General features: G+C 39.3%; 1 protein-coding gene across 3 annotated transcripts in view; it reads right to left on the bottom strand.

The window, feature by feature from the left end:
- EPS8 (EGFR pathway substrate 8, signaling adaptor) overlaps positions 1–25,772 on the bottom strand; it is a 261,244-nt gene that overhangs the window by 228,708 nt on the left and 6,764 nt on the right. For 2 of the 3 annotated variants that reach the window (XM_079936969.1, XM_079936968.1), the window contains exons 2-3: positions 15,341–15,572; positions 7,655–7,750 (exon numbers count right to left, since the gene is read on the bottom strand). The gene's annotated coding sequence lies outside the window, so the exon portion shown is untranslated. The remainder of the gene's footprint in view (positions 1–7,654; positions 7,751–15,340; positions 15,573–25,772) is intronic. The other variant, XM_079936971.1, reaches the window with a different exon arrangement.

Genomic DNA, 25,772 nt, shown 5'->3' with positions numbered 1-25,772 from the left:
TGGCGGTTGCCTTGAAGTGATCTTACTGAATAATCTTCTCTAGATGTCTAAAAATATATTGAAGCTGAAAAGTGCATTATTATGAAGAGAGTAAATTGGGTCCATGTGGGTAACCTCGTTACACTTTTTACCACCACTCTTTCGTCTTTCTCCAAACAATTCACTCACATAGGATTCTGGAGCCTTGGGGTTTGGACTAATATGGCCAATTAAGTCCTATGTTTATAAATGAAGGTCAACTAAAACATTTAGATTATTCAGATCGTCACATTTAGTGGAAAAAACAATGCCCTTTGAAGAAAAAGAAACGTGGAAATATGTGAATTTTCCTAGGAGGCATTGCACCTAATAACAATACAGGACTTACTAAAATGTATATGTATTTTTATGTCATCACATAACAAGTATGACAAACATTAATGCAGATTTGCCTCACTTCTGCTCTGAAGCAGAATTTTTGAAGATGACCAATGATCTCATTACAACCAAATAAAATAGTCTTTTGAGTTCATTTTTAAAAGCATTTTTTATCCTTGTTAGTCACACGCACTTTCTTGCATATTCTTCTTTCTCCACTTAATATATTGATATTTACAGTCATCTCCTCACTAGTGTGTTGCCAGCACTGGAGGACTGAAGATCCTTGATGGTAGAGACTATCTTACTCCATTAAGTGTATTTCTATAATCGTGCCTACCTAAGTACTTGGAACACCTTAAAAGGTTAGTAAATGTTGGCTGGATAAATAAATTTGTATCCTCCTCTATTCAGTTTTCAACTTAGAGCTCTTTTAACTCTTCACACACTTCTTAGGTTTTCATTCGTATATGGAAAGCGCCTAAATATATCTGTCCATCCATCCACTCCTGCTATATAACGAGTCTTTCGACTCCAGCTGATTGCTGGATATTTCCCTCTGAATGCCATAATCTCGACATGTGTAAAATTAAAATCATAGTAGTCTCCACAAATTCAATTAATCTTCAAAACTACAATTCAAGAGATATTTCAATGTCAATATCAAGAGATATTGACATTCCTATGTAAACAGCACTCCCTAGACAATGCAGGTGAGGTGAACAAGAGTAAACCACAGTGTCTGCCCTCAAGAAGCTTACAGGCTAGTAAGGGAGATGAGCACTTGCAAGGTACAGGGTACAGCGTGGTAAGCATTATAAGAGAAGAGCAAACTAAGAACAGAAAATTCTGGAACTATCTCACAAACACCAATTCTTTGGGAAGTAAGAACATTTCATCAAAAGCTAGATATGAACTTCAAAAAAATTTTTTTTTCCAAAGTCCTGGATCATCCACAGATTCTTTACATTGGCCCCAATGCCCTACTTATATCCACAATTTTGGCTTCAATTCTTGGATCCTGACCTGCCATCCCACTTGCTCACCATTCTTAGCTTTAATGTGCCGGAGGTGGTCTGGATATCTCCCCAACCTTTAGATCCCTACTTGCTGTCTGGGAACTGGCATCCTGGCTCTCATCCATCTGGCCTTCCATGCACTCATCCAGCCTCAAGTTGTTTCTAAATCGGTAAGATGGGCTTCCCTGGTGGCGCAGTGGTTAAGAATCCGCCTGCCAATGCAGGGGACACGGGTTCGAGCCCTGGTCTGGGAAGATCCCACATGCTGCGGAACGACTAAGCCCGTACACCACAACTGTTGAGCCTGCGCTCTAGAGCCCGTGTGCCACAACTACTGAGGCCCATGCGCCTAGAGCCCGTGCTCCGCAACAAGAGAAGCCATCGCAATGAGAAGCCCGTGCACTGCAATGAAGAGTAGCCCCCGCTCACCGCAACTAGAGAAAGCCCGTGCGTAGCAACGAAAGACCCAACACAGCCTAAATAAATAAATAATAAAATAAATAAATTTAAAAAAACTGTAAGATGTATGCTAAGAGGAAGTAAAATATTATATTTCAGGAAATACTTTAAGAAAGAATTAGCATTTGACTTGAATATTAAAGGATGGGTTTGATTTTAAGAGGGCAGCAGAATGGGAAAACTCGTCAAGGTAGTTGGACTTGTATGAGCAGAGACACCAGAGAACATCTAAGGGCATATTCCAGAGACAGTGGGTAGGATAATTTGGTGTGCTTGGGCCTGTTTGGTGCCCAGCTACGAACTTACTACTCTACTCACAGAGCAGGACCATTTGACCCATATTTTCCTCACACTGAAGGACTAATCCTAATATCAGAGAAAAGGAATAGTATCATGCCATAAAAGGGGGAGTGGAAAGACCGAGAAGGAAGTAAACATGCAGTTAAAAAAAAAAAGCAGGAAATAAAGTAAAGCAGTAAATAAAGCTTGAGGGGGTGGCAGAGTTGCACAAAGGCAATTTGAGGGTGTGGGCGGTGTTGGAATCTTACACGATTCCTCATTCATCAGCCTGAGGCCAGACAGAGAGAGCTATGAGCAACAGAGTAACAGAATGGCACGCACTATAAAGAGGCTCTGGATGAGTACCCACCAGATGAAAGCTATCCTCCTGTTTCCCTGAGCTCTTATCCTCTCCCGGGCAGTATCAGAGGACCCAAGAACTCTCCGTATTGGCCTATGGGTACCTCTAATGGCAGTAGTCTCTGCTGAGAGAACAGACTAATGCAACACTGTTCCTTACGATACACGCTTCATCTCCTCATCCCCATGGCATTTCTCTGATGTTGTTGCTGCCGCCAGCTTCGTCTCTCCACCCAATCTCTCCTCCTACTGAGGCTGCCAATGCCGCACCCACTACATCCAAGATGACTTGCTCTGAATTACGTGCTCTTTTGCTATAGCCTGGGCCCTGGGTTGTATCAATCAATTGTATGTTATGGAGATGAACAGATAGGGTGGAGGAATATTGTAGCATAGAAGAGAGAAAACGAAATGGTCCTTGGATAAGGTAGAATTTGTCCTGAGCTTTGAATGATAGGGGAAGGGGAATTTTGAAAGGCAATGAAGATAAAGGAGAGCTTTCCAAGTTTGAATAAAAATGTCAACTATGCAGCTACATGTAAAAGAATGGAATTAGAACACTCCCTAACACCATACACAAAAATAAACTCAACATGGATTAAGGACCTAAATGTAAGGCCAGACACTGTCAAACTCTTAGAGGAAAACATAGGCAGAACACTCTATGACATAAATCACAGCAAGATCCTTTTTGACCCACCTCCTAGAGAAATGGAAATAAAAACAAAAATAAACAAATGGGACCTAATGAAACTTAAAAGCTTTTGCACAGCAAAGGAAACCATAAACAAGACAAAAAGACAACCCTCAGAATGGGAGAAAATATTTGCAAATGAAGCAACTGACAGAGGATTAATCTCCAAAATTTACAAGCAGCTCATGCAGCTCAATATCAAAAAAACAAGCAACCCAATCCAAAAATGGGCAGAAGACCTAAACAGACATTTCTCCGAAGAAGATATACAGATTGCCAACAAACACATGAAAGAATGCTCAACATCGTTAATCATTAGAGAAATGCAAATCAAAACTACAATGAGATATCATCTCACACTGGTCAGAATGGCCATCATCAAAAAATCTACAAACTAGGGCTTCCCTGGTGGCGCAGGGACTGAGAGTCTGCCTGCCGATGCAGGGGCCGCGGGTCCGTGCCCCGGTCTGGGAAGATCCCACATGCCGCGGAGCGGCTGGGCCCATGAGCCATGGCCGCTGAGCCTGGACGTCCGGAGCCTGTGCTCCGCGACGGGAGAGGCCTCAACAGTGAGAGGCCCGCGTACCGCAAAAAAAAAAAAAAAAAAAATCTACAAACAATAAATGCTGGAGAGGGTGTGGAGAAAAGGGAACACTCTTGCACTGCTGGTGGGAATGTAAATTGATACAGCCACTATGGAGAACAGTATGGAGGTTCCTGAAAAAACTAAAAGTAAGGCTACCATATGACCCAGCAATCCCACTACTGGGCATATACCCTGAGAAAACCATAATTCAAAGAGAGTCATGTACCACAATGTTCATTGCAGCTCTCTTTACAATAGCCAGGACATGGAAGCAACCTAAGCGTCCATTGACAGACGAATGGATAAAGAAGATGTGGCACATATATACAATGGAATATTACTCAGCCATAAAAAGGAACGAAATTGAGTTATTTGTAGTGAGGTGGATGGACCTAGAGTCTCTCATACAGAGTGAAGTAAGTCAGAAAGAGAAGAACAAATACCATATGCTAACACATACATATGGAATCTAAAAAAAAATGGTCATGAAGAACCTAGGGGCAAGATGGGAATAAAGACGCAGACCTACTAGAGAATGGAGTTGAGGACATGGGGAGGGGGAAGGGTAAGCTGGGACAAAGTGAGAGAGTAGCATGGACATATATACACTACCAAATGTAAAATAGCTAGTGGGAAGCAGCTGCATCACACAGGGAGATCAGCTCGGTGCTTTGTGACCACCTAGAGGGGTGGGATAGGGAGGGTGGGAGGGAGGGAGACGCAAGAGGGAAGAGATATGGGGATACATGTATATGTATAACTGATTCACTTTGTTATAAAGCAGAAACTAACACCACTGTAAAGCAATTACACTCCAATAAAGATGTTAAAAAAAAAAAATGTCAACTATGGAATGACAAAGTGTGTTTGGAAGTCCCGTGATAGAACTGTTTAGCAGGTGATAAGGATCCACGTAAGGAACTAGTGACATTCTGTTTTGTCTCGAAGCTAAATATTTTTTAAAATTTCATTACAGAAAGGGAGGATTAACATAAACAGTAACTTTTTATGAAGGTGGAATATTTTTTCCTTTCTTCATTGTTGAAGAGAGTTGAAAGTTGTCTTCAGCATAAGTTGAGAATTTCTTCTTAACATGGTCTTCACACAGAGAAAGGAAGGCACATGTTTAACTAGAATAAGCAGAATGAAGACATTTATCCCAGTGGTTCAAGATTCCCCAGGCACGGTTAGTGCATTTGCTTTGCGGGCCACTGGGGTGGTATTTAGAAGGGCCACAACCACTCCACACAAGAGCAGTTGTATGAATGAGAAAAAGACACCCCCTTCATCCAAGCAGGTATATTCTCACATAGGCACATAGACTGCTAAACCAACTGAGAGCTGGATTTAACCCCACTTGCCCCCTTAGCAGGTGCCCTTGGGTAGTGCGCACACACACACACAAAGCCGGGCAACCCTCAGGTTCTAGCTACATTTAAAGTGAATTGGGAGGCTCCACTCCTCTTTGCTGCCTGACTTAGAAATAGACACTTCAAAACGACAATTAGTCTATTTTCTGGCACACGACACAAACCTGGATTCCCTACTCCCACGCCATTTTTCCTGTTCTGTCTCTTTGAGATTGCATTTCTTGTAGTCTTGAGTGTTGAAAAGGGAAGATCAAACCCGTTTATTTAATGTCACAATCAATATTGATCCCAGGTCTATCTACTGGAATAGATTCTCTGTAGGCCGTGCTTACTGGGGCTCTCAGGAATTCAGGGAGAATTTATGAGCACAAATCTTTTTTCAGTTGGAGAGGAAGCACATTCAAGATGTACTAAAATAGCTGAAAAGAAGTGTAGTGCCCTACTTTATGAGCACAAGATGAGCTAGTATTTACTAGACAAAGAATTTATAGCTGGGAGAAGTAGATTTCAGCTTATAGGAATTTCTAACTGTCTTTGTCCTTGCTCCAATAGCTCATTGTAGAAAACTGGTTTCTGAGAGGCTCTGAAAAATGAGAAGGTCATAAACAATTGGATAATAACATTCAATTACTGGCTTTCTCAATGAATAATATTGCCTTATGGTTTAGTGCAATTGCAATTTATAAATAGCCACTTAAAATACATTCTTCTATTACATACAGTGAAATATAGCTTTTTAGATAGGTTATTACAATAGAAAGTAGCTACCTATAAACCATGCTTTCTTTTGAAAGATTTGCTGTAGGAATCTAAAGAAAGTGTGGACTGGAAAGTACTTTTTCAACTTACATAATTGTAAGACCAGATGAAGCATTTTATACTTTATGACATCTTTTAATTATAATACCCTGTTTTGTTGTCTCTGGTATTCATTTGCAATTACATGCAAGGCTAGCCACAATTTTTCTTAAGTTATAAAATATGGAAAAGATTCACAGTAGGGCTTCCTGTTTCAAACAACAAATGAACAAAGAAATTAGACAACTGAATCCTACCTTAACATCCTGTAGTATGACACTGAGCATGTCACTTCACATTTTGGCATTTTCATGTTTCAAATAGGTGTTTTAACTCCCATTACCCTAAGGTCTACTGTCACAAAATAAGAGCAATGATCACCTCATAAAGATCAGATAGAGCAAAAGCTCTGCTACTCTCTTCCTAACATAAATCCCTATTCTGCTCTCCTTGTTGTCTTGTAAGAGATAAGGGTCAGTTCTAATGGCAAACTAGTGCTCAAAATATCTCCCATCCCTGAAGGTGTGTTTCATTACTTTCTACCTCCCCAAATTCTACTTATAATCCAAAGCCTCTCTAGCAAGCTCTCTCTAATCCATCCTCCCTCCTTTGAGATCTGACATCACTTATATACTCATCTAACTTTAACGTAATCCTATGCCATCTTACAGTATGTCTGTCTAATATGCATGAGCTTTGTTTCCCTAGCAACACTGTAAGCCTTAGAATAGAAAACAAGGTTTATCTCATTTTTGCTCTTGTATAGAGCTTGGTGTAGAGCCGAGCACAGAACTAGTGCTGCTCAATTTAATTCAGTAAAATTGATTCAGCTTCCCTCCAACATAGACTGTGTAAATTCCCAGGATGTTTGTTTTTGTGATCAATGATCACCCCCATATATATCTCCTCACCCACCACTACAAACTGTATATATATATATATTTTTTTAACGACCAACACTCACCAGATTTAATCACCACTTAACCATAGTCTACCACTGAATCTCATCTAAAGAACAAGACACATAAAATTAAAATATGTCAAAGGAAATTTACATTAAGATTCACTTCCCTCAAGAGACTTATTAATAGTTTGAAAATTAAAAGTGTTTGAGAAGGCATAATCAGCATCATAATATGTGAACGGAGAATGAATGTGGACTACCTCACCAAATGCATGAAAAGAAGTAAAGAGGAGCTCTTAAAGTTGAAAAGACTGGATAAGGATATATCAAGAACAATACATAGGGGACTTCCCCGGTGGCACAGTGGTTAAGAATCTGCCTGCCAATGCAGGGGACACAGGTTCGATTCCTGGTCTGGGAAGATCACACATGCTGTGGAGCAACTAAGCCAGTGCGCCACAACCACTGAGCCTGCGAGCCACAACTACTGAAGCCTGCCCACCTAGTGGCCATGCTCTGCAACAAGAGAAGCCACCGCAATGAGAAGCCCATGCACTGCAACAAAGAGTAGCCCCCATTTGCTGCAACTAGAGAAAGCCTGTGCACAGGAATGAAGACCCAACACAGCCAAAAATTTAAAAAGTCAAATAAAATAAAAATTTAAAAAAAAGAAAGTTCTGTTTAAAAAAAAAAGACCTAAAAAAAAAAAAGAACAATACGTAGGTTTAAGAATAGATTTAGATAAATTCATGAATGAAAGATGCAATATAATCATCCAGAGGGAGAGCAGGAATATAAAATAATGTCTACTGCTTCCTGAGCACTTACTGTATATCAGGATCCATTTAAATGATGTCTCCTTAATCCTCACAATGATCCTTGGTGGGGGGGTGTACTGTCATCTTCGTTTTGTAGAGGAAGAAACTGAGGCATAGAGAGGTAAAGTTGCACAGTTAATCCATGGAAGAACTGGGATTCACCCAAGAAAATCTGATATCAGGTCTGGAGTTTGAAAACAGGATACCCATTTAACCATGTGGGTTTACATCTGAGGGCAGCTACTGCACATTCAACAAGGCCCTGTTCTTTAAAAACCTGGAAGCCACTTTGATCTGAACTTCTTCCAAAGTTGCTCTGAGCACAGACTTTTTGTGCAGATACAACGTAAGGTGACCCTCAATGAGTCATACACCCTTGTATAATTTCCTTCCTCTGACTGCAGAATGGAAACTGCAACTTGCTCTAACTAAAAGAGTATGGCAAAGATAATAGGATGTCACTCCCATGATTAGATTACATCATATAAGATTCTGTCTTAGTAGACTAGACAAAGATACTCTCTTACTGGTCTTCAAGAAGCAAATAGCCATGTTGTGAACTGCCTATGGAGATGGTTACATGGCAGGGAGCTGTGGGTCACTGCTGGGAGTGACTGTCAGCCAACAACCAACAAAAATCCAAGGTCCTCAATCACACAGTTACAAGTATATGAATTCTGCCAACAGCCTGAATCAACTTGGAAGCACTTACTTCCCCAATCAAGCCTCCAGATGAGAACACAGCCTAGCTGACATTTTGATTACAGACTTGTGAGACTGATAAGCAGAATTCTAAGATTGTCCCCAAGACTCCCTACCCACAGGTGTACACCCACCTTCCCCCAGTTATTCAATCAAACATTAAGCTAAGTGCTATTGTGAAGGGATTTTGCAGATGCAGTTAAGATCTGAAATCAGGTGACCTTAAAATAGGGAGAAAAAAAAAATAGGGAGATTATCCAAGTTTGGCCTAACCTAATTAAGTGAAGCTGAAAGAGGGACTAGGTCGGTCCTTGAGATATTTGAAGTGTGAGGAGTATTCGACACAAGGGAGATTCTCCATTGGTGGCTTTGGAGAAGGAGAGGGCCACGTGGCAAAGAGTGCAGGAGGTCTCTATGAGCTAAGAGAAGCTCCCTCCTGACAGCCAGCAAGGAAGTGCAAGCCTCATTTCTACAGCCATAGGAACTGAATTCTGCTTGGAAAAAGGATCATGACATCCAGTTGAGAACACAGCCTTGCCAACACCTTGATTTTAGCCATGCGAGACTCTAAGCAGAGAATCCAGGCACACCATGCCCAGACTGTCCAGACTTCGACACAACAATAAGCTAATAAATGGGTGGTATTTGTCGTAATTTGTTTAATTTGTTACACAGCAATAGAAAACTAATATACTTCTCATATTTAGAGTTGACATAAATTGAATTCATAAAATGAATTTCATAAAATGTAATTGAGTCATTTCAATTAAGCAAAAATGAAAATAGCCCGTACAATTGCCTGGAACATAGAAGATGCTAAGCATTTGTGGGACTTCTTTTCCTAACAAGCCTCTGAAATAGAGAATTTCTTCTATCATTGTCAAAGTGACCAGTAATGTTTGTAAGAAAAAAAATGTTCACCATTCAGAACAAGTGAAAAATACTATGCAATAGTCTATGGAAACACAGTGTAGCCAAACTCTCCTTTGGAAATCTGTGATTACCCAGGAATCAAAACCAAGAGAATAAAGTCACTAAACTTTATTTGCACAGCTCAGAATTGGAATTCAAAGAATTCAAGTTACTATCCTGGTGTTTGAAAGGTAGAATTTTAGGGGGAATTCCCTGGTGGTCCAATGGGTAAGACTCGGCGCTCCCAATGCAGGGGGCCCGGGTTTGATCCTTGGTCGGGGAATTAGATCCCACATGCATGCCACAACTAAGAGTCCACATGCTGCAACTAAACATGCCGCACTGAAGATCCCGCATGCCACATCTAAGACCCTGCACAGCCAAAATAAGTAAGTAAATAAATAAATATTTTTTAAAAATAGTAGACTTTTAATATTTCATATTTTAAATTATTCCACAACTTACTATTTCTCCAACTTCCCAGCTTTTCACAGTAAAGTCCAAGGATACTGAGATCATGCGGAAAGTTTCAATAAATTGTCTCCTGACTGAATCATAAAACTTGGCGGCTGTGAATTTGTTTGTCATCTACATAAGATGATCTCTGTGCTGAGAATTCAAGTGCTTAAATTCTGGCCTATGTGTCATAGATAATTTGAGTATCGGTTCCAAGGTCTTGGGATACATTCCAATGTAAGTCTGTGTTGTCTGAAATTTGGAAATTCTCCTGCAGCTGAAAGCTTCTCACTTTCTGCTTTAAGAGAAATTACACACCAATTTAGTTCTATCCGAGACTATGTGGGCTAGAGGTGATTTCACATCACTGGTAAAAATCAATGATTCTCACATACATGCTTGTTGGCCATTTTAGCCCCTTGGGTTTTGAAACTTGTAAGTGATCTTGACCATTTCAGGATCCCAAGTATTAAAACTGAAATGAGGGCATTTAAATTTTACTCTTTAATAAGCAAGAAAGATTCAGCATGTTGCATGGCGACTTCAGGAGGGTTATGACTGATATTTGAGCACTACAGAAAGAGTTCGTACAAGAGTTTGTTTTCATTAGAAACAAGTTTGAATAAGGAACAAGGTACTTTTCAAGTTTGTGCTGGTAAGGGACAGGACTGGGTGCAATCTCCTGAATTTTTACTCATGTAAAAAATGTATGACCCCCATAAAGATAAATTTATCCTTTAAAAGATAAAGTAAATTTCTTGAGACAGTGAGCTTTTTTATGTGGGTTGTGAGTTTATCATACACAATATTTCTCTTTTTTCTGCAGGCACATTTGATTTTGTGTGTGTGTGTGGGGGGGGGGTGCACTGCTTGTAGAATCTTAGTTCCCTAATCAGGGATTGAACCCCGGGCTCCAGCAGTGAAAGTGCCAAGTCCTAACCACTAGACTGCCAGGGAATTCCCACATTTGCTTTTGAATGGAGAAACAGGCCAATATTCAGTTAAGAATGTTTTCTTTCTTTCTTTCTTTCTTTTTTTACTTTAAACATCAACTAAATTTGCTATCCAAACCGCTAGTCCTGTCCTTAGAAATAACTCTCTGTTGTGAAAGATAATGTACTGCTTTAGAAATGTAGAGGTTCATTGTTTTTTTCTTTTTTAAGGAGCATAGTGGCATCTTTTGCTTATGAAAATACTATCTTCAGAGACTCTGACTGGTACTTAGGAATTCACAAATTCAATCTTATAAAGCTTTATACTCATGCTCACCAAAAAGGCTGGTTCACAATTTGATACAAAAAATATACAGGAAAAGTGCTACCCATTAAGGATTCTGGAATGTCCAAGATATGCTCAATATATGTTGAACAATAATCTCCTTTTAGAATGACCTAGTGGCCTACCAGTTTTTTTCTAAATTTTATCCTTGTGTTAAAAGGGATGGGGATGGGCTCTATAAGATCAGTGAAACACATGAAACGTACACCAGGTCAAGGAGCGTTTACATATGGGGAAAAATAGAGGATTCTGAAAGCAATCTTCTAAACAGAATATGAATATTAAGAGATTCTGGAAGCCCGAAAAAATCCTTGGAAGGGAAGAATGATAGCCCAAGGTATGGAAAGATAAAGCCCAGTTAAGTACAATATAATAATCAGCTCTCTCTCGGCTCTCTAGCTATCTCTTGAATCACCTTTCTTCGATTTGCTTATGAGTCCCATTATTTCCCCACAACTCAGGTTCCAAAGCAGAATTCATTATCTTTCCTAAAATACTGCTCTCATGGATGGCATCACCACCAAATGCCTAAGACTCATCCTCCCACTCTTTCACGGCCTGTGTAGTCAATTACAAAGTCCCTTTGCTTAAAGCTTCTAGATACTTATCAGATTCCTTCCACTGCTTCACTCCCATTGCTTTGGCTTTAAGACAAACCCTAACCGTGTCTTGTCTGAAATACTGTACTAGCCTCCTCCTAACTGGTCTCCCTGTCCCCACTGTCACCATGTCTATCCCTTCCCCACACTCCCAGCCAACCTCTGCTCTGCCAGAAAGATCTGTCTAAAAATCTTATCTTCCCATTTCCTTGTATGATCTCCCTTGGCCTAAAGAATACAGTCCAAACTCTTCAGTGTGACATGGGAAGTTTTTGTGATTCTGCTTCTACTTGTTCAGCTGCTTTTCTCACGGTTCCTCCATATACGGAACGTCCTGCTCACACGAGGATGTCTTCCCCACGTGCTCTTCTCAGCCTGTGATTCCCTTTTCTCCCTTGTCTGTCTGATCAACCTCTACTTGTCCTTCTATTTCTTCTGACTGCCTACTCAGTCGATCTCATTTCTTTCATTCATCCATGAGCAAATAACTGTGAAGGTATAAAGCTGAATTAGCACACAGCCTACCCCCAAGAATCCTAGTCCAGTAGAGTTCAGTGTAAACACAGCAGCAGGTTGAAATGGGCACATGTACCGAGAGATGCCTGGCACTGTGCTGTGAGGGTTCAGAAGAGGGAAACAAAACAACGGGTTTTGCATTTGCATCCTATTGCCATCTTTCTTAGCAGAAATTTAAAACCACAGACTGCAGGCTGATCCAATATAGTGTCTCAGTTATTCCCCAAACATTACATATTTAAATTTATTCCTAGCATAAGCCATAGCTAAATGCAGCAATGGTGTTGATATAATATCATGTACAAGTGAATGTATTTCCTTTTCTTGCTGTTTTTTTGCTAGGTACTAATATTCAACAAACATTTCACGTATAAACATGATATTGAAGTTCGTTCAGCTGTATTATTGTGGTTTATCTTTTGTTCTGGCTCATGATCAATGATTTTTTCCTAAATGTACTTCAGCTATCTGTATAATACTCCAGCCCCATTTACTTTATATTGTGGCTCGGTATCAGTTAAAGTACTTGCTGAAATACTGTAGTGGCATTTGCTTTACTGTATTATGTGATCTCCAGTTACCAGTAAACTTGCTGTGTGGCTGCGTGCTATGTGGCAGTATTCCAGGGAATCAAAGCGTTTCTTTTGAGATTTCAATTGCCATCTTTCAGGGTTAAGAGTTCTGCGAACCCAGAATTGATGCCTTCCTGCTGCATTACAGTATTGGTATTTGCATGAACCAAATAATACATTTTTCCTCACAAAATCAATTTCAGTACATGTTTGATAATGTGCACTCATCCCCACATCCCATAACACAAATTTCATTATAAACTGGAGGCATATTTTCTATACCAGCAAATGTCAGCAAATAGAGCACTTCCAGTTAAGGGATTTGGGGAAAGATCTGTAGAGGAAGTAACATTTCAGCTGGGCTGTGATGGATGGTTTTTTAGCAACACAGGACTTACTGAGAAAATAAAAGCAAGTCTAGGAGGAAAATTCATGAAGGTAGGAAAGTTCAGCGTGTAATTGTGGCCCCGCTGTAACTCAGGAAGACTACGAACAGTGTGTATAAAAGGAATTTTAGGAGGAAAAATTGAAAAGCTAGATCGTGGAGCCAGATCATGGAGGCCCTGAATGAGAGGCTGTGAGTATAGAAGTTCATTCTGTAAGAAATTGGGAGCCATTTAAGGGGTTTTTGTTTTCATTGAGCTTTAATTGAAATATAACATCGTGTAAGTTTGAGGTGTACAGTGTGTTGGTTTGATAATTTATATATTGCAATATGATTACCACCATCATGTTAACACCTTTATCATGTCAAATACTTATTATTATTTTTTGTGTGTTGAAAACAGTTAAGATTTAGCCTCTTATCAACTCTGAAGTTTATAATACAGTATTGTTGACTATAATCACTATGTTGTGCATTAGATCGCCAGGATTCATTTATCTACTTGTTTGGGGTTTGTACACTTAAATATCTCCCTACCCCTGGGCCCTAGTAACCAGCATTCTACTCTCTGTTTTTACAAGTTCAGTTTTTTCCTGTTCCGCATATGTGAGATCATACAGTATTTATCTTTCTCTGTCTGACATCTCACGTAGCGTAATGCCCTCAAGTTCCATCCATGTTGTTGCACTTGGCAGGACTCCCTTCTTTCTCATGGCTGATTAATATTCCACATCTTTTTTATCCATTCATCTGCTAATGGACACTTAGGTTGCTTCCATATCTTGGCTCTTGTGAATAATGCTGCAGTGAACATGGGTGTGCAGATATCTCTGAAGGGTTTTTATTTTAAGAATGGAAAGAGTACAATAGCTGCCCTTTGAAAGAGATTAACCTGGCAGCAGCACTTTAAATGGATTAGAGAGGCGCTCTGGGAGGTGGGGGACACCTGTAGAGAGGCCAGGAGTGCACATAATGTACCATAAATACAATGAAAGTCTAAACCTGAGCACTAACACTGGGACCCTGCAGAAAAAAGAGGAGAAAGAAAAATAGGGTAGAGATTGGATCGAGAGAATTCATTGGTTATTTGGATGTGGAAGGCAAAGGAAAGAAGAGGTAAAGTTTGCTGTTGGTACTTGGGAGAATGGTGGTATGAGTTAGGACAGAACTAGATGTTCATTTTGGAATGCACTGAATCACTGAATTTGAGGTGTCAGAGGTCATTCTGATGGAGCTTTCCAGTAGACAGTTCACAATTTAGGAGCAGGAAAGAGGCCAGATTTGGAGCTGCTGATTTGGTGGCTGTGTCAGCCACCAGTGTCAGGAATGTGCCTGACAAATGTCCTACTGTAGGGAAAGTAATTAACTGAAGGTCCCAGCTATTGAACTGTAAAGTCACCTCAGTATCGGAGCTGAGGACATACATCTCACAGGTGACTTCCAGAAAATGAGTAGGTGCAGTAGCAATACTAAGGCAGACCAGCTCAAGAGGACAAAGCATTCCATGTAAATTTGTGCAGCTGCTATGGAAAGCAGTACGGAGTTTCCTTGAAAAACTAAGAATAGAGTTACCATATGATCCAGCAATCCCGCCGCTGGGTAGATATCTGGAAAAGATGAAAACCCTCGTTCAAAAAGATATATGCACTCCAATATTAATACCACCACTATTTACAAAAGCCAGGACATGAGAGCAACCTAAGCATCCACTGAAAGATGAATGGATAAAGACGTGGTACATATATACAGTGGAATATTACTCAGTTGTAAAAAAGAATGAAATAATGCCATTTGCAGCAACATGGATGAAGCCAGAGATTATCACACAAAGTGAAGTAAGCCAGACAGAGAAAGAAAAATATTATATGATATCACTTATATGTGGAAACTAAAAAATAATACAAATGAATTTATTTACAAGATAGAAATAGACTCACAGGCACAGAAAACAAACTTATGGTTACCAAAGGGGAAAGAGAGGGGTAAGGGTAAATTACAAGTATGGGATTAAGATACACACCACTATATATAAAATAGAGAAACAAGGATTTACTGCATAGCATAGGGAACTATACTCAATATCTTGTAATAACCTATAAAGGAAAAGAATTGGAAAAAATAGGTATATGTATATAACTGAATCACTTTGCTGTACACCTGAAACTAGCACAATATTATAAATCAACTATACTTCAATTTTAAAAAATAAGAAAGAAAGAAGAAAGAAAGAAAGGCAAAGCATCCCAATGTCGGCCAACTTTGATTCAAGGACTCACCCATAGCTTTGCTGAACCTTCCATTGACTGTAGTGAAGTCTACAAGGTCCCAGCCAAACTTCCTTCTTCCCATTCTTCTTCTCTCTTCCTCATTTGGGATCAGACTTGCATCAGGGTCTGATTTGTCTCCCAACTATATCCGACCTCTCCCCATTGTTTTTTAGCACAAGCATTTTACACTGGCCATAATTTCCTTATTTAATGCTGTCTTGGCATCTGCTTCTCAGAGCACCTAGATTAACACAATAGTTATTTGAAAGAGATGATAAGAGATGATATTAGAACAAAATTCTAATTTTGTTCAATTAGAATTAATGTTCAAAATAGTGATCTTAAAATTTTCTAAGATCTTGACTCATTAAAGCAATATAAAAGTATAAAATTTAACTCATAAATTATAAAATTATATTTAGTAGGTTATAGCTTTAATGTGAGGATATTATGCATTTATATTAAAAAGATTACTTTAAATGGAAAGGGGGAGTCATTATAAGAAATTCGAGCAGCTGATTGTATTAACCTCCAGTAAATATTCCAGCGTTACAAATCACTGAGTTGGAGTCACAGATAAGAGTGATCTTTGAGGCAATGCAGTACCCCAGGTAATTAGTATCTTTATTTTCCAGCTACTCAGAAAGATGAGGATCCATTTATGTTGTTCTTTGGAACCCTTTTCCAACTTTTTAAAACTTTTGAGCAACATTACTGCTTCTAGTATTAAAAAATAAATTGTGATAATAGATGTATTTTATAAATAAGATGGATAAATACATTTAAAAAATCTGACTAACCAATCACTACAGCATATTACAATAAGTTTAGCAAACACTGTAGGTCTCTTTGATTGCAGGCAGCAAATAATCTAATGTTTCTCTTACACCATTGTTTCAAAAGAAATCCATACTCTCTAAAAAGGAATTACTTAGAATCAATCAAAGCAAATGATTTAATCAACATAATAATTAGGTTAGCAACTGAATCATTCACGAAGTTATGGTGTTCAGGTTTATTGATGTGAGTATTCTAAAGGCCAGTGTAATTTGAGAATTGTAGCTTTGCTAGAGAATGGTAGTGTATCTCTTTAGAGGTTAGAACTTGACTTTGAAGAAAATGTCCTACGGATAAGCCTTTACTCAAAGGACTTTTGCTTCTTCACATTCTTAGGAATTGTTTACTTTCTCTTTTGCATTAAGCTGTGGTTTAGAAATCAAGTTTGCTGTTAATTCTATCTCTGTTGGATGCCTTTTGACTCAGGAGACTAACAGACTCCTAAATGTTAGCAGAAACATCAGTTGATCTTTTGAAAGGTAACCAATGAATTTGGAGTTTTCTTGGCCAGACAAATCAGGGGATCACAGCCCAGTCCTGAGCTAAACTTAAGGACAATAAGATTAGTTCTGATATCTAGAAAAAGAATGGAACGTATGGGAAAATGCTAGACTTAGAAAAATTAATATTCTCTGATTTTTCTTCACAGTTAAAATTAACGGAAAGTTAGAAAGGCTAGAAACGTTGTAAAAACTTATATATGCACAATTAAAGAGTTGAATAATTACGTGGAAAGTTTGAATTATATAAAATTTTGCTATGAAAAAAAGACCCAATACAGATCTTTTCTTTTTTTAAAAAATCTTTATTGGAGTATAATTGCTTTACAATGGTGTGTTAGTTTCTGCTTTATAACAAAGTGACTCAGTTATACATATACATATGTTCCCATATCTCTTCCCTCTTGCGGCTCCCTCCCTCCCACCCTCCCTATCCCACCCCTCTAGGTGGTCACAAAGCACCAAGCTGACCTCCCGGTGCTATGCGGCTGCTTCCCACTAGCTACCTATTTTACGTTTGGTAGTGTATATATGTCCATGCCACTCTCTCACTTTGTCACAGCTTACCCTTCCCCCTCCCCATATCCTCAAGTCCATTCTCTAGTAGGTCTGTGTCTTTATTCCCATCTTACCCCTAGGTTCTTCATGACATTTTTTTTTCTTAGATTCTATATATATGTGTTAGCATACAGTATTTGTCTTTCTCTTTCTGAGTTACTTCACTCTGTATGACAGACTCTAGGTCCATCCACCTCACTACAAATAACTCAATTTTGTTCCTTTTTATGGCTGAGTAATATTCCATTGTATATATGTGCCACATCTTCTTTATCCATTCATCCAATGATGGACACCTAGGTTGCTTCCATGTCCTGGCTATTGTAAAGAGAGCTGCAATGAACATTTTGGTACATGACTCTTTTTGAATTATAGTTTTCTCAGGGTATATGCCCAGTAGTGGGATTGCTGGGTCATATGGTAGCTCTATTTTTAGTTTTTTAAGGAACCTCCATACGGTTCTCCATAGTGGCTATACCAATTCACATTCCCACCAGCAATGCAAGAGTGTTCCCTTTTCTCCACACCCTCTCCAGCATTTATTGTTTCTAGATTTTTTGCTGATGGCCATTCTGACCGGTGTGAGATGATATCTCATTGTGGTTTTGATTTGCGTTTCTCTAATGATTAATGATGTTGAGCATTCTTTCATGTGTTTGTTGGCAATCTGTATATCTTCTTTGGAGAAATGTCTATTTAGGTCTTCTGCCCATTTTTGGATTGGGTTGTTTGTTTTTTTGTTATTGAGCTGCATGAGCTGCTAGTAAGTTTTGGAGATTAATCCTTTGTCTATTGCTTCATTTGCAAATATTTTCTCCCATTCTGAGGGTTGTCTTTTGGTCTTGTTTATGGTTTTCTTTGCTGTGAAAAAGCTTTGAAGTTTCATTAGGTCCCATTTGTTTATTTTTGTTTTTATTTCCATTTCTCTAGGAGGTGGGTCAAAAAGGATCTTGCTGTGATTTATGTCATAGAGTGTTCTGCCTATGTTTTCCTCTAAGAGTTTGATAGTTTCTGGCCTTACATTTAGGTCTTTAATCCATTTTGAGTTTATTTTTGTGTACGGTGTTAGGGAGTCTTCTAATCTCATACTTTTACATGTACCTGTCCAATTCTCCCAGCACCACTTATTGAAGCGGCTGTACTTTCTCCCCTGTACATTCCTGCCTCCTTTATCAAAGATAAGGTGACCATATGTGTGTGGGTTTATCTCTGGGCTTTCTATCCTGTTCCATTGATCTATCTTTCTGTGTTTGTGCCAGTACCATACTGTCTTGATTACTGTCGCTTTGTAGTATAGTCTGAAGTCTGGGAGCCTGATTCCTCCAGCTCCTTTTTTCGTTCTCAAGATTGCTTTGGCTATTCGGGGTCTTTTGTGTTTCCATACAAATTGTGAAATTTTTTCCCAAGAAAGCGTAACGCAAGTCTAAAGACCACACATTAGGTTTCCAGTAAGAGTCCCATTTCTATCCACTGGCATCCTACTCAGGTTATGCATCTTTTGCTGGCTTTGTGGGTTTACAGAATTGCTGTTTGTAGCTTGATGGTCTGCAGAAAGAATTTAAAAAGTGATTAACTTCCCTTTTTGTTTACACATAAGCATTTACTTTAAACATCAATTTCAGGTGAAATAAAATTAAACTCTGTTTAGAAAACAGTAAACCAAGACATCTGTGATGCACTTCATCCTAATAACTTGTGCATTCTTCAGTTTGGGGAGCTATCAACTCTGCCTCATTGTTTGAAATGTTTTTATTATGTTCATCTATTTGGGGAATGATACTATGACTCAGAATTATGTGGTAAGAACTGTTTAGATGATACACAACACCAAAAGAATAAGTTAAAAAGAGAAAAACATAGCTAACCAACTGATTATCTTATTTAGGTGCACAGTATCTGTATAAGAATGAGCTCTATACTTAGACGAACTGGGTTCAAACCCCATTTCATGTATTTATTATGAAAGGAGGCTGATTAATAGTATCTACCTTTTAGGGTTAGCGAGATTAAGTGGGAGAATTCCTGTAAATCCCATTAGCACAGGGGCTGACACATAGACAGGGCTTGATGACTATGAGCCATATTGTTATTGCCAAGCTCAGCTGTCACCTCATCTGTGAAGCTCATCTCCCAAATCTTCCAAATCCTTTAATGAGAACCACCCCTTTATTTCTGTACTACTTTGGCATTTTGTTTACATCTCTCTTACAGCACTTCTACTGTGAATTACGGTTATCAACATATACTACACTGGTCTTCTGCATTAGATATTAGGCTCCAGATGGCAAGAAGCACGTCTTCTTCATCTTTATATTTTAATCTCAGTACCCCTTTCCCAAGACCTAATACGAGGTTTATGCGCACTGGACTTTAAATGACTGTTTATTAAGTTAACATGACATGTTCCTCGTCACCCTTCGGGTCTCATATCAAATGTCACCTCTCCGTTGACTGATTCCAAGAAGCCTCCTCAGCCCTACCCACCCCCTAACCAAAGTAACTCTATGACATCACGCTGTTTATTTCTTTCACAGTCCTTATCATTTGGGGAAATAATGTAATTAACATATATACTCGTTTGTTGTTTGCCTCTCCTGACAGAATGTAAGCACCATGATAGTGGAGCTCTTGTTCACACTGAATCCTTAGCCCCAGGACAGTCAAGAGTCAATTTAAGTACTCAGAAAGTACTTCTTAAATGAATCATTATACCTCCGAGGGCCCAGGTATGACAGTGGCAGTAGAAGTGATGTGTCCAGTGCCCCTCGTTTAAAGAGCTAGTAAAGTTGCTGATGGCTTTTGAATGTTTAAAAAGGTGACATTCAGGAACAACTGTGATAAGGTGCCAGTCCCCACCTCACTCCCTTTGTCTTTGCCATCCCCATCCCCCTCTGCTCACAGAGAGGCCCCACCTGCAGGCTTAAGTCCCAATGAATTCCCAAACCAATAATGGCATGAGGAAGGAAAGCCTCAAACAGCTGTTGGAGCCATGACTGAAAGAGTTAATGAGGCTCCAGTCATCCCTGCATGGTTTAGACAAGGTTTGCCTACATGCGAGGATCTGCCAGATAGTACTCCCCAGACAAGCACTGTCTCTTCGTATAGGTAATGCAAAACGCTGGTTCACTAGCGTCTGGAACATTGCACCATTTGAATGATGCAACCAAAGTTTTGAATTACTTTTATTAAATGTAGTAGATGAAGATGGTCTTCCACTTGGCTCATTCCCAAATCTGTATTGGGGTCTGGTGAATGACCTGGGGACTTGAGAACTAATCCAGAAGATCTGGTAGGATCTTCCGTAGAAATAGTGTTGGAGCCTGATCAGAACAAGGCCTTTTTGTTCTTTTTCTGATTGAAGAATACAGGAGTCTTAACCAATTATACAGAGTGTTTCATATATTATGGCGTGGTAAGAAAATAAACCCTTTTTGCCAGAATCTGTGACCTTGGTTTTTTTGTTTTGTTTTTTATTTTTGGCTGTGTCAGGTCTTCCTTGTGGCGTTTGGGATCTTTTTTTTTTGTTGTGGCACACAAGCTCTTTGTTGCAGTGCTCAGGCTTCTCTCTAGCTATGCGTGCGGGTTTTCTCTCTCTAGTTGTGGTGCGCAGGCTCCAGGGTGCTGGGCTCTGTGGAATGCGACAGGCGGGCTCTCTCGTTGAGGCGCGTGGGCTCAGTAGTTGAAGCGCACAGGCTTAGTTACCCCGTGGCATGTGGGATCTTCGTTTCCCGACCAGGGATCGAACCCGCATCTCCTGCATTGGAAGGTGGATTCTTTACCACTGGACCACCAGGGAAGTCCCTGTGACCTTGGTTTTAAAGAAATTACATGAGCTATGCCACAGTATAAAATTATCAACTCAGCTTCTCATTAACTAAAAGATGGTATTACTTGGACCAGAAATCTTGACTCTGAAGCTTCCAGGTTGGTGACCACGTGGAGGTGCCAGGATAGTGACACTCCCAGAGAGGGCAGGGAAGTGCCACATTCCTTCCCGCACACCTTGCCCTGTGCATCTCTTTTGCCAGTTGTTCCTGAGTTATATCCTTTTATAATAAACCAGAAGTAATCTAAAACACAAGACACAGAGACAGAACATCACATGGGGACAGAGGCGAGGACTGGAGTGATGCACTTACAGCCAAGGAACACTGAGGATTGCTGGCAACACCAGAAGCTAAGAAAAAAAATAAAACAGATTCTTCCCTAGAACTCTGAGAGAGAGCACAGCCCTGCCAACACCTTGATTTTGCATGTCTGGCCTCCAGAATTGTGAGAGAATAAATTTCTGTTATTCTAAGCTACCCAGTTTGTGGTACTTTGTTTTGGCAGCCCAGAGAAACTAGTATGGGTTCCTCTACATGCTGCCGTGCCCATCTATGGATTAACCAAATAGTAACAAAATTTTCCTCTGAGCAAAGCATTCACTACATAGGGAAAGAAGCACAAAAAATTTTTTGCTTCTCAGAGGGTTTACTATAGTGGCTAGGTTGTTGCTTCCTGGAGAAGGATTGAATGCATTTTCAGTTGTGATGGATTCCCGTAATAAGATTAAAGAAGGATACATGTCCTCTTCTGTGAAAATTGTAGAAATAGGTATGAAAAGAGGAGCCCTCAATGTTCATTATATAATGTTGGGTATAAATGAGAAGAGAATTGGTTTATCTGCTTTCCAGGGATAATTTGATGAGTCAGGATTTTAAATTATATCGTCTTTTCAGACAAAATTTAGATCCCCATGTACTCAATTGTATTCCATTGGAATTGCAAAGTTTTGCTGTAGGAAGACTTAGCAGGACAAATGAGTGATAAAACCATAAGAAATTAGGTTTTAGAAAAATGAAAACTAACTTCTGGGAAGTTGCTGGAATAACACTGGTCAAAGAATAACGCAAGTTGTATTTTTACACAACAGAATAGGGGCATTTCATACATGTAAATACGTCTCTCTTTCTTTTTGGCCACACTGCGTGGCTTGCGGGGATCCTGACTAGGGATGGAACCTGTGCCCCCTGAAATGGAAGCTTGGAGTCCTAACCACTGGAGCACCAGGGAATTCCCAATATGTCTTTATTAAAGAACAAAACTCGACTCTCTCACAGCCTCCAGCCAATCCACCAGCATAGTTTGGCTATGTGTCCTTCAAAGCATATCTAGACTCTGACCATCTCTCTTCTCACCCTCACTGCTCCCGCGCTAGTACAAGTTTCCATCCTTTTTCCTGGGGGTTATTGCAGTATGCTCCTAATTTGTGTCCCTGTGTTACCCCAGATCTTCTCACTGCTTCATTCAAAACTCTCCAGTGGGCTATTCAATTCGTTCTAAGTGATGGCCAAAGTCCTTACAATGCTCACAAAGACCTACATGGCCTCCCCCTGTGCCCCTGCCAGCAACCCGCTACCTCCCTTATGGTTACCTGCTACCGTGTCCACCTTGATCACTCCACTCAAGCCTCGGTGGCCTCCTTGCCCCTCCCATCCCCTGAAATGCTCTTCATGCAGGTAGCCACAGGGCCACTCCTTAATTTCCCTCGGGACTTTGCTAAAATGTGACTTAATCAGTGACCCTCCCTCTATCCCACTGCTTTTCTCCATATCTCTCACCACCACGTGCCGCACCATACATGTTATTTGATTAGTCTACCTCTCCATACCCGCAAGGTTCTGCATCTGCAGATTCAACCAACCTTGGACGGAAAACATTTGAAAAACAAAATTCTGGGAAAGTTCCAAAAAGCAAAACTTAAATTTGCGTTGCACCAGCAACTATTTACACAGCGTTCACACTGGATTTACAACTATTTACATAGCACAAAAATACTGCGCTATTTTATAAAAGGGACTTGAGCATCTGCCGATTTTGGTATCTGTGGTGGGTCCGGGAACCCATCCCCTGCTGACACCAAGGGACCCCTGTATTTATCTACTCTCTGTCTGCCCCCGCTGAAACATAAGTGCAGTGAAAGCAGAATGTTTGTATGTTTTGTTCACTGCTCTACCCCCAATCTTTAAGACATGCCCTGGACCACAGCAGCACTAAACAGATATTTTTTGATACATTTCACTCTACAGTTTTCTGACTCCTTCATTAGACTCTAAGTAAAGACTGTTTTATTCACCTATCTCTGTGCTCCATATATGTGCTTTGAATGAATTAATATAAAATGTTTTGAAAGAAATTTATAGCTCCATTTATTTTGAAATTCACTTTACACTGACAGCAAATAGCAACTAATAGGCACAGATGGTGTTACTTTTAGGTTTGTTTGTTTGAATAAAAGAGGAAAATAATTGAAAGCAACCAATGTTCATTTTGAATATTGATTTCTAATCTTCTTATTTTAAAATTCAAATTATGCTCTGAAATGTCCTAAAGAACTGAAGCAGACATTTTCAATTCCATGGACATTGAATCCATATTTCTTAGGTTGATGCAAAACTGAGGCTCCCTGTTCTCTTATTTTAAATCTCTCTCTTTTATTCCCCATTTCTATACACAGGGGATAAAGGGAAACATTCATCCTCGCAGAATGGCATGGCACGCAGAAGTGATGAGGGTTGCACTCTAAGAGGATTAAGCACACAAAGAAGATAATTAACTTGCTGAGGCCCTACAGAAAATTGTGGAATAGTAAGAGCAGCATTCAGAGTTTCTGTTATCCTAAGAAAGATCGATTCAAATAGCTACAGTGCATGCCTCAGAGTTCATTTGTAAGCCCCAAGTGTTAACATAAATGAAGAAGAATATTTAACCTTAAACGTAAGGCAGAGAAAATAAAATGTTCATAATTTAAAAGTGGCTTGCTTTTAAATATAGGCTGACATCTTGTTTAAGACCAAAACAGACTATATTTTTGTTACTGTCTTTAAAATCATTCACAATAGCAATAGAACTCCACGTAATAAAATTTCACTAGGGAAAAATGATGAGAATGCAGAGATACTAGGCTTACTTCTCTAAATGCAAACCCTTATAGGTGGTTTAAATAGCTTCTTATAGGGTACTTTCCCTGGATGGGGAAATTATGAGCAATTTTAATTTTCCTTCTTTGAGCTTTTAGAGTCTTTCAAAAGTTTTATAAAGAACGTATAGTTTTTAATCAGAAAAAATTATGACAACTATAATGTGCTTCTATATTTTTCCTAGTACATATAATGCTCAGCCCTTAGACATTAGAAATGTCCCTCACGTGTTCGAAAGCAAAACGCCCAGTTGATTGGGCAGGAAAACAGCTCCAAGGCTACTGAATTTCACTCATTCCCTTAGTGCTGTTTATTGTAAATTGAAAATGTACTGCCAGACAGATAAGTCATCATCTAAGAAAAGTGAGTCAGAGCGGAACCACTTTTGACAGGCAACTGGACTTTGGAAAGAAAGGGCTAGAGAAAGAGAAACTAACTGGAAAGAATTGGAGATTTCTTTGATGCCTGTAATACCCTACATGCAAGCATCAGTGAGAAATGGGCAACAGTTAATGTTTTAGATTTTGCCTAATGATCTATTATCCTCTAAAATCTTGGGAATATTCACTAATACTCTTGAATACATTATTTCAGACAAGATTTAAAATCATTCTGACACAGATATGTGCCTTCAGGACATTCCCCACAGGAATATCTTTTCTCCTTCCACTCTCTGGCTTTGGGAAGTTTGGTTTAATTTGACCCAACTCTTAGGTCTCTGCCAATGCAGAGCTGCTATACGCAGAAGGCTGGTGGCGGTCTCTTAGTCTTGATAATACCAGCTAGATGAGTAATTCCTCTGGGTATCATCTGCAAGCCTAAAGGTGTAAATCAAGAAGAAAAGCAAAAGGAATTCAAGGGTGAAGGGAATTTCTGCCACCTTTTAAGTAGTGAGATGGGGCTAATTGGAGCAGAATTGGTTGGGACAATACAAATAAATGTGAGGTGTTTATAAGGAAATTGATGTAAATTTTAGATAATTAAAAACCACAATTTTCTTAGTGTGTATTCAAATATCTTATAAATATAAACAATATATTATAATGTGTCAGTTTAAAAACAAAAATATTTATGTAAACCAGGCACAATCCCTTCAGTTTCTTCAGCATTATAAATGGGGCAATACATGGGAAGAGTGCACCATCTAGTGGACAAAGGAAAAATACATTTTTGTGTAGGAAGTGGGGGGCAGGGTTAAAACCCTGTAAGCAAATGTTAGCATTCCTCATTATACTATTTTATTAACCAAACACTTCTTTCTTAATTCAGAATCAAGTAGATTCAGATATTTTGATATATACAGTGCTTTAAAACACGTAAATGATTTTGCCAATACATTCTATTACTTTTTTTCTGTTTAAAAGTGTAACACATGCCATTGTAGAAAATTTCTAAACTACAGAAAGGTACAGAGAAGAAAGTAAAATCTATAACCCTGCTGCTTAGAGACAACACAGTTAACATTTTAATGAATTTCTTTCAACTCATTTTCTATGCATTCACAAATGTTCATATAACTGACATCTCAGAAAGTAATGTTTGAAGGGTGCTTTAAAACATTAAAGTTACACTACGTGTTTTTAA

The sequence above is a fragment of the Stenella coeruleoalba genome (genome assembly GCF_951394435.1).
Source record: "Stenella coeruleoalba genome assembly, chromosome: 11".
Taxonomy (NCBI): domain Eukaryota; kingdom Metazoa; phylum Chordata; class Mammalia; order Artiodactyla; family Delphinidae; genus Stenella; species Stenella coeruleoalba.
Note: the sequence above shows the minus strand (reverse complement) of the source record. Positions and strands in the feature narration are given on the sequence as shown.